At 40.3% G+C, this 12,582-nt stretch overlaps 1 protein-coding gene and 1 non-coding gene across 3 annotated transcripts in view; both read right to left on the bottom strand.

The window, feature by feature from the left end:
• The window catches only part of SOX5 (SRY-box transcription factor 5), a 267,225-nt gene that overhangs the window by 200,574 nt on the left and 54,069 nt on the right, over positions 1–12,582 (bottom strand). The window lies entirely within an intron of this gene.
• LOC112108943 lies at positions 10,931–11,051 on the bottom strand. The gene has a single exon (XR_002908277.2). It is a non-coding gene; the product is annotated as a small nucleolar RNA SNORA5 (small nucleolar RNA).

Raw genomic sequence — 12,582 nt, 5'->3', positions numbered from 1 at the left:
CACCAAAATTAACCCACTGCTCTCCCAGTTTACACTGGAAGGCAAACAAACTCAGACCTAAAGTCCACGTTATAAATTAATCTTCTTCCCTCCCTCCATCAAAATGATAGACAACGGTATACATGCAGAAAAATCTCTTTTTTAAAGAGCATTTTAATTGCACAGACCTCACCTGTATCAATAGCAGCACCAGACAACGTTCATAACGAGTGAACAAGGCAGTATTAACTATAAATAGTTTTGTGTAATTGTTATCATGGGGTTACATGAACATACAGCATTTGCACACCCACATATATGGTTCTCTAACAACCGAGCAGTGCTTTTAAGGCATCACATGCAGCTTTGCAAGATACCATAGATCACAAACAGACACACATACAGTGCACTGAGGTTTGGAAATTCAAGACCACACAACGTACATTTCCTCTTACAGTTAAGGTAGCACTGTCCCCTGATATGTGGCCATCGTGAAATGTATCCACAAAGATATACATAGCTCATGCATGGGGCACAACTGACACAGGGGGAGAGATACTGAATATATTAAAAAAAAAAAATTCAGGATGGCGCACATATACACACATGACTGGGCCAGCAGCCACCCAGTTGCACACTGTAGCATGTACAGTACTATGGATGAAACAGTCTGTTAATTTTTACACACAGCTTTTGGTCTGTGGGCATAATTTCACAAAAGATTGTTAACACACAGTATTTAAGATTTTCCCAGAAACTCCAAGGCAGAGATACTTCCATCAGCCCACCATAGTATGCATGACCCTACTCCACACCAGGTCCACTGGGAGGATCATCACAGAAAACTGTTCAGCTACATATGTTCCCAGGTGGCTTTCAGACTTCTTAAACAGCTCCCTTCTCTGGCAGGATCACACCTCCCCACCCCTGCTCCTTGAGCCACCAACCTCCCCACAATCCTTTTGAGTCAGTTCCCACTGCGCTCTACTCCAGTAGACAAAAGCTCAGGGAACAAAGAGAACTGCTTTGACTGTAAGTCTTGTCATCTGTGATGCATTGACATCCAGCTTCTTGTTGCATTTTTCCATACATAGTTATGGGTTGTAGTTAGTAAAGGCAAAATCATCTGTAAGTTGCCAGCTCTTTTTTTTTTTTTTTGATGGCTGGCATGTTGATAAAATACATGTCTGAACGTTGAGGTATCTTTATTGTGATTTCTGGCATTGTAGTGCTGCCCATAGTGCTAGAAAGTATTTCACATAGCCAAAAATGGTCCCATAGATCAATAAAAACATTGAACGAATATTTAAACGTCAGCTATCCAGCATACTATAGAAGCAATTGCTTCTGTTCAATCTAGAAATACTCCAACAGTCATTTTACTATTGTTCACATATATGCATATGCAAGTCTCCCACAATTCAATCAAATATTCCTTAAAATTATCTTAATTCATTTCAAAAAATGGTGAAAGCAGTGTACAAATACAATACACCACCAGTGACTATACAAACGATCACATTTTCAGGCTGTCGCCACTGTCAAAGTACCTCACCTGAAGCGTTCTGGCAGTGCTACTGTTAACTGACTTACTTTCAGGTTGTTTTAGTTCAGCAGACAGCCTGGCCACTCACTCATCCCCACTGGCGATAGGGGTCTCACCCTATGCAACGTTAAGTGTGCAGCAATAAATGTTGGGATATTCTTCTTGCTGAGATTGAGCCTTGTCAGGAGACATCTCCACTTGCCTTTCAGTTTTCTACAGGCACACTTCACATTCATTCTGCAGCTACTCAGGCAACAGTTAAACCTTTCCTTGCATCTGTGCAGTTTCCTAGTATATGGCTTCACAAAAGGCCCTGCTTTCAGACTACCAATAAGTTGAGCGTTTCTAGAAATCTGGGTGTCATGGACTTTTCTGGACCAGACAATATTTATGTTAGTAAAACACCCACAATGATCGACCAAGGCCTGCCTAACCACCAAGACCACCCCTCCCTTTTGGTTTATATAATCACAGTCTAGGGGACAAGGGTCCTAATTATCACCCCAGCACAGTTAGGGAAGCCCTGCTTCTTGAATCCATCTATTATTTCCTGCACTTGACCTATCCTGACAGAACTCATTTTATCTCCTTGCAGACCCCCACCAAGTTTTCCAACACCAAATTGACTACTCCCTGACAGCACTCTGTGTTTCAAACTTCCACATGACCACTGCCACTCGTTTCTCCACCACAAGGGCAGGTTCCATCTTGGTGTTCCTGTGCTGCAGGACAGTAGTGCATTCAATACACAGCTCTAGGAGTGTAGCTATCTGCAAGCAAAAATTCTGGAGTCACGACTGGCTATTCCATGTTTGCAGGACGATCATGTCCCATTGCTCAGTGTATGGCATCCAAGCCACCACTCTTACTGAGTGGGGTTATTCTGTGAAGAACAGCTGTAACAGTGTAGCCTCTGCCTTCACTGTTCAGTCATCCTCAGTTGAATCTCTTTGAGTGCCGTGTCCTTGCACGCACAGCAAGATCATATACCCTGTCCTTACAATGTAGGAAGGAGTCCGTGTTAGTAGCAGCAAGTACTCAAATGGAACAATTTTCCACAAGACAGCATACCTGAAGACAGCATGAGAGACACTAGGATGCCTACCTACGGTGCAACACGATTTTTGCCAATACAGCTTCATGCCGTGTGGGCAGAATGCACCAACATAAGCATCTGAGTGTGAACGTACTCCACTGATATCATTTTGTGGTTGGCTCTATGTCAACAGAACTTCTACTGGTACACCTCTCTACCGTAAACAAAGACTAAAGTGCCCCCCAAAATATATTAAATGGCATTAAAAGATAAAGAGGAAGCATTTTACCTGCCTATTAACCCCAACAAGGTATATAATTCTTCAGAGATATTTATTTTAAAAAATTAAATTAATAAAATGAATCTCCATTTCGGTCTACAAAACGATATAAATAAATAACACAAAACAACTAATTTTCAGTATTATACATCTATATAAAGTTTAAGACCAGCATTTTCCTTTCTGATCAATACTACAATTACATAAATGGGAGCATGTGTGAGAAAAAGAGTGGAATATGGGGAAAATGTCTTCCCTATGGACTGAAGAAGAAAAATTCTGTGCCATGCAACATTCTAATGCCTTTCTAATTCCAGTCAGCTATAAGTGAAAGAAGGAATTTATTTCTCAAGAGTGATCTGCCCAAAACACAGCTGATAGAATAAGCCACTGAGCAGCATCATAACTCAGCAGCCACTGAGATATTTTTAATATTTCCAGAAACTATTTCAAGAGTAACAACATAAAAACAGAAACATCTGGAATTTAAACCATTAAATCTCGCATCAGCTTTATTTTTCTATCTCAGTTAGATCAAAGCAAATAAATTCCCTTGAAATATTTTCATATTAGTACCACCAATATACTAATTTTCTAATTAAGGGCTCATAATAGCTACTTAATACTAACAGACAGCTATGCTTTTGCTCTGCTAATTTTTGACACCTTTAGAAAATGATTGGTACGGAACAGAAAATATACATTAGGACATATGTGTGCATATTAATATTGAATATTTAAAAAAAATATTGAGGGTTCTATTACTGCTGTTTATTCGCTTGCTGGATACTTTTTAGGGTACCAGTAAGTTAAAATCTCAACAATCTTTTAAAAAATGAGAACCTGGTATAAATAATAATAAAACATGTATCTAGCACTATTGCTAGAATTAAAAAAAAGTCCATATTCAACATTTATTTCCACTATGTTTTCAAATAGAAGCCATTCCACTAAAATAATAATTAATGACATCATAACACTTTGCACATATGCACTATAGTACCATTCCCCTGAAGATCTCAAAGCACTTAAAAAAAGATATGTACTGTAATTTCCTTTTTTAAAGATAGGAAAAAATGAGGCACAGAGATTATAAGTGACTTGCCCAGAGGCACATAGCTAGAAGCATCCATGTAGATTACAGACAAGAATCTAGATATCCTAACTTCCAGTCCCTGCTCTAGCCATTAAACCACATTGCCTTGAAAACTGGTACAATATTAACACACAAATTTCAGGGCTAGAAAAGAGACAATTGATTATTAGTGTCCAGAATTCCTACATCTTTCTAACATGAACACTAAACCAGGGAACAAGAGAAGAGAAAAGTCTTAGCTGCCAAAGACAGAGCGCAAGTAAAAAAAGAGTAAAACAATAAATCTCTACTCTTGTCAAAAAGGCACAACTTCCGCTTGTTGAGGGTTGTTTTGTTTTGTTATAACTAGCTCTGTTCTCAGAGAATGACACGCAAAGATCAGTTCCTCATCTGACATTCCTGTAGGTTTTTGGCTCTGGTTCACAATGCACTCTTGTCAGCAAGCTCAGGGAAGAGGAGTCTATTGCACTGGGAAAAAGCGGGTGGGGGATAAGGAGGCTTCACCTACTTTAAGACACGAAATGTCCCACTGCAGCTGCACCAAAGTACATGTTACTTGACTAATCACTGGTTCCTTCCCCCTCCGCCCCGCCCCACACTTTTTTTTTTTTTTCCTTTGGGACAGCTGTCTTCCTATCATCCCAACAGGTGCTATTAGGCCCTGAACAATGGCTAAGGCTTTTAAGCCAGTGCTGTTGACAAGTGAAAGGGAACAACAAATGGCTCGGCAGTGCTCTTCTCCCCGGGTCACTCAGCCAAAGGTAATAGTTATTATTTTTATTTATTAGCTCTGCGGCACTGTCTTCCATTGTGCCTCCCCCATCCTCCCCTTTCCATGGCAGCCAGGAGCATTTTAACTTTTAATAAAAGTGGGAGAGCACATAGCTCCTGAGCTAGCGCTTTCTGTAAAGTGCACAGTTAATGAAGGTTGTCCATTTAGATCTGGATAATTTATGATGTCAGCAAGTGTGGGTGGGGAGGGCTGAATCAAGATCTAGCCATTAGTTGCATTGTGAGGAGTGAAAGAGAGAGTATGTGGAAGCGGGGGAGAGAGAAAGAGATTTTTAAGAGTATTTGTTTTGAAAGATAGTTGCAAGGTTAGACAATAAATAAGACAGACTCTCTGTTAAGGTTAACACTATTTTTCTTTACTAATCTTAACATTTCACCCATGTGTGCCTCTTCAGAGAACAATGACAGACATAAAACCGGAAGTACAAACTATAGTTCCCTAAAGTGAACGTGAAATGAACACATTTAAAAAGTGTATTGTTTATGGCAAACAAGATCTTAAATAATGCATCAAAACATGTTATCCACCAGGGGACAAATGCTTCAGGATCCTCTTATGCCAAACATATATATTTGCTAATTAAGGGCCTAAATGTCAAAACTCTGCACAGACAGTAAGCTCCATCAAATGAAAACCCATTCATTGCGTAGGCAAAACCATATATTTGCATGAGCAAAACAGGTAATTGAACGTGCAAACCAGGTAATTCCATGTACAAATAGAGCAAGTCACCTGCACATGCAAATATGGTCCTTGTAGAGCTCACTCAAAACACATGGTATCAAAAATTTAACTGAATATTCTAGAAATGACTGATATAGAATGTTTTGGCCAAACTGAGCTATGCCAATTTATACCAGCTGAGGATATGGGCCTATACATTTAAATTTTTAATTGTCATAATAATGTTGTGAAAGGGGCTGTATGCTGAAAAGAAGAGTGGATTATATACCCACTGTACTGGAAGCAGAGCCTACCGATATTACTGAAATACTCGAAAAATATATTTTTGGAGATGTTAACAAAATAATACAAACAATAAGAAGGATGAAAAAAATAAAGAACAGAAAACAAAAAAAAATCAAGAAAATACACATTAGACTAAGATTTCTAGTCTCTTTAAAAATATGACAGACTGTTTTACCACTGGAAGTGAGAATTAAAGCACATATGCCTGATGCTAAACAACTACACATCCTGAACTCCTCTTGTGCAACATATGTGAAAAGAAAATCTCAATATCTGTTTGCCAGATGCCAGAAAAGATATGAACAATAAAAAAAAGACAAGATTTATACTATAAATCAGAACTTCTCAAGTGCAGGTAGTTTCACAGTAAATCAGGATGGTAGTTGTAATGTAAATGATATTTGCATGAAATCATTATGTCAAATTAAATAGAAAATTATTAAAGCAAATGTCATCTTTGGATTTGCTTAGAATAATCTTCCAAGATTTTCACACAGGCTTCTCCACCAAAGTACAGCATTCCATCTGCCTTGTTCTGTTTGTTCTCACTTGTCACCATTCATAGATTTTTTTTGGACTGTGTTATTTTTGGTTTCAACAGGGAGAGGAAATACACTGGGTTTCCTTTTGATATAACATTTATCTTCGTGAGTTTGGAAATGACATCAGGATGCACGAGTGGTGCAGCCACATAGCAGTTATGACAAGTCATCCCCAAACAAGTGAAGAGAAACCAACATAAGTCTATTATCTGTGATTCTTTAATGTAACAGTTCTGCACAAGGAAAAAGGAGAGACCAAGAGAGAAAGAGAGAGAGAAGGGGAAAGACAGAACTAAAGAAAAGGGAGACCAAGAACAAGAGAAAGAGGGAAGATGGAAAAAACAGAAAAAGGATGCAAACACTACCCAATAAAGAGGCCAAGGAGTAGAAGTCAGCAAAGCATTACAGCTACTCCCTGACTACTAATATAGACACTACCATGAATTACCCCCTCCCACATCGCTGCACATACAGATCACCCAACCAGTCTAGGTAAACATGCAAGAGAAAAAGCAAGGAGCAACACTCAAGTTGTATTGGTGGAAAATACAATATGATAGAAACGCAGGCACCAGAGATTTCTACAAAGCAGTGTCACTGCTATGAAGGAGGCAGAAGTCTTATTTCTCCTCTGCCAAAGAGGCAGTATAATCATGCCCTTAATTTTTTTCTGGAGCATTAATGGTTTTGTGAACTCAGACTACCTCCACTCAACCCCAGAACGATACCTCCCACTGCAAGGAATTACCTAATTCTACAGAGAATTAATTTACCTGCATCTGGGATGGCCTTGTGGGCTACCAAGAAGAATAAACCAAGCAAAGGACAGGAACAGAACACCCTTCTTCCAAAAATTAGGGCCATTCACTTAAAAAGCAGGTATGGGAGTACTGATGGCAATCACGGGCTACACCCTGTGGCTCTCTCCCAGCCCTGCCCAGATGGTAAAAGAGAGCAGAGAATACCTGGGACACAGAGACTGTCAACACCTCCTTTGATGAAGTGAAGCTACCACCCACTTTAAAAGAAGAAACCACCACCACTCAACATTACGGATCTTGTCAATAGCACCCAGTATTTAAGTAAGCTAATTAAGAAACTAGCCAAAAAAAAAAAAAGCCAACAACTCTCAAATGACAATTCTGTCAGCTGGCAGTATCTTGGACACTGCTCCCTTCTGTGAAGCCACAGGCTAAGGCATAGTACAAAGAAAGTACAAGCTGCTCTGGTGGCCAGAGGTGCTGGAACAATTTGCATAGTGGGGGGTGCTGAAAGCCATTGAACCAAACTGTAAACCCTCTATATAATGGAAACCATTTCAAGCCAGGGGGTGCAGCAGCACCCCTATTTCCAGCACCTATGCTGGTGGCTTATCAGCTCCTGTCCATAGACAAGGAAGGTGCAGTATACTCATCCTGAGGGATCTCGCTGGGGCATTTGATATCATTTATCATTAAATACCCCTGACCTGACTACAAGAAGCTCCTGGCTGAATGGAAACACCCTGAAATGGCTCAGGTCCTTCCTCACAGATGAAACCAACTGACTGTCCACTTCCATAGCCTTCCCCTGTATAGTCTCACAGGATTTGTCATCTCTCCCCTTCATCCTGTGTTGTTCAACATCTCTGTGAAGTGGTTGGGAGGGCAGGTGAGAGAACAGGATCACCTGCACTGGTCTCCGGTCTCTGCACTGTCTCCCCACTGAGCACAGAATCCAGTTCAAGGTCTCTGCTCTCATACTCAAAGCCTTTGATGGGATTGGATCTATCTGCCTAAAAGAGCACCCTTCCCTCTGTGGCTATAATCTCCCACATCAGCAAGATTCCACTGGAAGAACGAAGCTAGTGGCCAATAGTGGGAGGCCTGTGAATGCAGGAGATAGAACCTTCAGAGGAACTGGACCTAGATTGAGGAAACTGATACTGTAAGATATAAGTCATTAATCAGAAATTTGTTTCAGCAGCAGCTCTTGTTCAGTGGGGCAACTACTTCCAGTAATGGCCAACTATGCTGATGAAGAAAATGTTGGACCAAACAGTAGGTGAGTGCAAAACTCTGCAATTTTATTATCCTGTGAACATTTTCTTCAGTCTCTATCTAGGTGGGATTTGCTTCCTGACTTTTGGGTTCAAATAGAACTCCGAATTTCTAAGTGAAACTTGACCAATGCCAGCATATTTCATCTGTTTTACCACTGAAACCACCCAGAACAGGGAATCTCTCAGAGATGTGATATGAGATAAATCTACTCAGGCACTGGAAACTGAGCCCAGATTTGCTTTTAAGGTTCTCAAACAAAAGTACATTGTTCAATGATCTTTGTCTGAGTTTGTGTCTGTAGTGAAACCTCAAACCAGACCAGTTTCTGGGACTTTTCACATTTCATACACTTTTAGTAAACAGCCAATGGATGCTCTAACGTTGAAATCACACCTCATAACTTTTTGTTACTTACTTTCCTCCCTTCATATACAGTACATCTCTTTCACACGCGTACTGTGTAGATAATTTGGGTGTTTATACACAGATTTCGGTCTATATATAGTAAGAGATCTTAGTAGTATCTACATTTGAAAGATCATCCAAAGATTCCCATGTATTTGTGAATTTTATGAGGAAACTGGTGTTCAAGTTCTATAGATAGAACTTTTTAACCAGTATCTCTATATAAAGAGAAAATAGATGGAGAGCTGTGTACACACACACATATTAAATGTTTGTACAGTATGCATGAGTGAAAGAGAGAGATGTACTATATATACAAACACCACGCACAGAAAGGGGCAGAGTCAATATCAAATGGAGGCAGGGGGAAAGGATTCAAGACGCCTGAGATGTTTGGCAAATGACAAGGACAAATTCCCAGATTGCCTGAGAACAGGAGGTCCGGGGGAGGTGGCAGCGGTATGGAGTAATTGTGGAATGGTGTTATGAGGAATTTAATAGATCAGAAAGGCTGAATGGGATAACAGGCCCATTATTCAGAAAGTTCTCCTTTGTGAACACGCTTTAAGGGAATGCCAAGACAACAAATGACTTAATCCTGGGAGGGATGCTATGGCATAACTGAAAGCAATCTATACCTTGAAAGCCAACAGCATAAATTTCTATATCATATAACCACTTTGATTACCACAGCTCTCAGCAAAGTCTTAAGAGTTGCAACTGGAAAAACCACACAAGTATGCCCTGCCTGACCTGTTCCCCTCTCTCTCCCCATTTTCCAATGTACTCAGGAGGAAAACAAGCCACATAAATGAGAAAAAGAGATGGTTAAATACCACGCCAAATGTAATGATTACAGAGATGAAGAGAAGAGAAAGAAAGAATTATTGTATGTTGGTTTCTTTTTTCTCCTATGATCTAACCGCTGGACTAAACCTAGAGCCTCTTGGTTGTATGCACAGAGGCAGTAAATAATACAATACCAAAAGACAAGACACTCCCTCCTTCTCCCCTGCTAGACACGTGAGTGCTTTAAAATAAGCCTGGTGTAAAGTGGAGGATTTCTTTCCCAGCTTTCACAGAGCACTGCATGTCTCTGGGAAACTTTCATCCAGCTTCCCTTTCTTATTGTTTCTTGAGCCCAAAATGTTTACAGAGTAGGATTTTGGAATCAGAGGGTCTCATCTAATTCCCATTAAAGTCAGGTGGAACATTTCCATGTGACTTGGATCAGACTAAGGCCCAGATCATTGAAAAAAGTAAAAGTCATGGAATGGGTGATTAAGATAGAATAAGACCTCGTCTACACTGGAAGCTGAACCCTGCCAACAAAAAGCATGTCTTTCCATCACTTACAGTTTTCTGGGATCACTGGCAGGTTCCAGTTTATACCCCACAGCCAACAGTCTAAAATACAACAGCGGTATCACTGACCGCATTCCCTCCTTCAGCTTCAGGGGAATGGCAGGACAATAGCAATATCTTTGTAAACTCCAAACTTAATCTATTCTTCCCTCATAGGCACAGGGAGAATAATAAGGCATCCTCCTTTTTGCCACAAACACATGGGCCCCACAGTGTTCACCCTTTACTCCCCGCCACAGTGAAGCATCTTTCATTTATTATTTATTGTATTGACTTTTCTATGGCAGTCATCACTGTACGTGGGTGCCTCACAAACATGAATGTATTTGTCCTCACAATACCCCTGTGAAGTGGGGAAGTATTAGTTTTCTCTCTTTATAGATGGGGAAACTGAGGCACAGAGGGATTGCATGACCTTAGGTCAGACAAGAAGGCTGTGGTAGAGCTGCGAACTGAACCTGGATCTGCTAAGTCCCAGTGGAATTATGCATTTATGAGATACTAAAAGTCTGTACACTTTTCAAAAGCCACTACCCAATCCAAAAAGATAAGTAAAAATCAGACCAAAAATCAGGAGATGAGGTAGGGGGAAAAACATTTCCCCAAGATGACTACCCCTACTACGATCAGAGGGTGGCTAGAGAATAAATGGAAGATGGAAGAACCACCTTGTGTTTCACCAAACTGCTAGAATTTTATTTTTTTCATTGGGGAATCTCCTTCACTTAAACTATTGTTTCTCAGGGAAAAAGTAACAAATGTGTGTTTTCAACCACCTGGAAACTTGTACTGTGCAAATAATAAAGTTTCTTATCTGAAAGAAATTCTTGGCATGCTTCTAGGTCAGCCAAGGAAATGAAATAAAGAAAGATGATGCAGCAGTCCAGAACTCAAGTTTTCCCAGATCTTAACGGAAACTGAGCCCCAACAGTTTCAAGTTCTGTGCTAAATCTAGAACACATTATCTTAGAGTGTGTTCTAAATTTGGCAATATGAGTTCTCCAACCACTAAAATCACATGGGTCAGTATTGGAAGCAACATTTTCCGAAAGGTTTGGTGTTAAAGCATTAGCTAGAAGTACAGCACTTGGTTTACCAAGACTTTGTGGATTGGAGAGACTGTACATCATGTGTCATTTGTGGTTTATGCTTAGACATAAAGTGTGTTACCGTTTCCCCCCTTATTCTCCTCTCCCATCCATCTTTCTCTTAGAGGAAGGGAGAGAAGCCACAAGAGTGGCAGTTATATGCAGTGCCAAAGTGCCAAATATTTCAGATTTTTTTGTTTGTTGTGACACACACCTGGTCCACACTACCCCCCCACTTCGGACTAAGGTACACAAATTCAGCTACGTTAATAACGTAGCTGAATTCAAAGTACCTTAGTCCGAACTTACCGCGGGTCCAGACGTGGCAGGAAGGCTCCCCCGTCGATGCCGCGTACTCCTCTCGCTGAGCTGGAGTACCGGCATCAACGGCGAGCACTTCCGGGATTGATCCGGGATCGATTTATCGCGTCTAGACAAGACGCGATAAATCGATCCCAGAACATCGATTGCCTGCTGTTGGACCCGGAGGTAAGTGTAGACGTACCCACAGAAAGGTGCCTACAACCAATGACCTGGGAACTCAGTGAGCTTTCATAGCTTGGAGAAAGGGAAAAAAAGAGGAATAAAAGATGTCCTGTATCCTATATGAATTACGTTTGGGTAGTTCACGATGAGGCTATTACAAAATCCTTTAAAACCACTAGCCTCTTAGCTACATTAAATTAATGAGGCATCTCAAGCATTCATTCTGCTACACCTGCTGTTGGCTCTCTAGTTGGATCCCAAAAATTCACTAAACTGGAAACACTAACCTAAGGGAGTCATCAGTGCATTATCCCTGCATACAATATTGTATTGTAATCCGAACCAGAATATTTGGGGGATTAAGATTATGAGATATATGTTGAGTGGTAATTTCTAAAATTAACGAGAGCAGGCTTCCATGGACTCCAAGCAGCTCTGACCACTAAGCATTTTGAGTTTCACCAAGAGGAAGTTATGTCATGCCCTGCTCAGATAAACATTCAAACTGTTTATAATCCACACCCAAATTTTAAGAGTCTCTATGATAACATGATACTTACTTCTAATATAAATCAGTACTCTGATTAAGGCTCAGCTACATTAACACTGATTATTATATATTTTTTTCTCATAATGCTACCTTCTCTCTACTGCTTGGAATACTTGGCTCCCAGGGTTCTACTTATAATGAGATGGCAGGGTGGATTTTCCATTAAAGGCCTCTGCTGGAGTTTCTGTAGATCTTCTCATGTATCACAAGTTCAATACTCTGCATTTGCTTCACAATAAGCAATCCATTTCCAAGTGATTAATTTTCTATTCTAAAACAATGCATTCCTTCCCTCCCTTCCCCACACACCCTGCATTTAGCTGTTTTCCCCCCCTAACCAAAGGGGGAAAAATCCTTTTCAATGACATCATGGAATAACATTTTCAAAGCAGGTTTTAGTGGAAG

The sequence above is a fragment of the Terrapene carolina genome, unplaced genomic scaffold (assembly GCF_002925995.2).
Source record: "Terrapene carolina triunguis isolate 2854851 unplaced genomic scaffold, T_m_triunguis-2.0 Scaffold112, whole genome shotgun sequence".
Classification (NCBI taxonomy): domain Eukaryota; kingdom Metazoa; phylum Chordata; order Testudines; family Emydidae; genus Terrapene; species Terrapene triunguis.
This window is presented reverse-complemented; position numbering and strand designations above follow the sequence as displayed.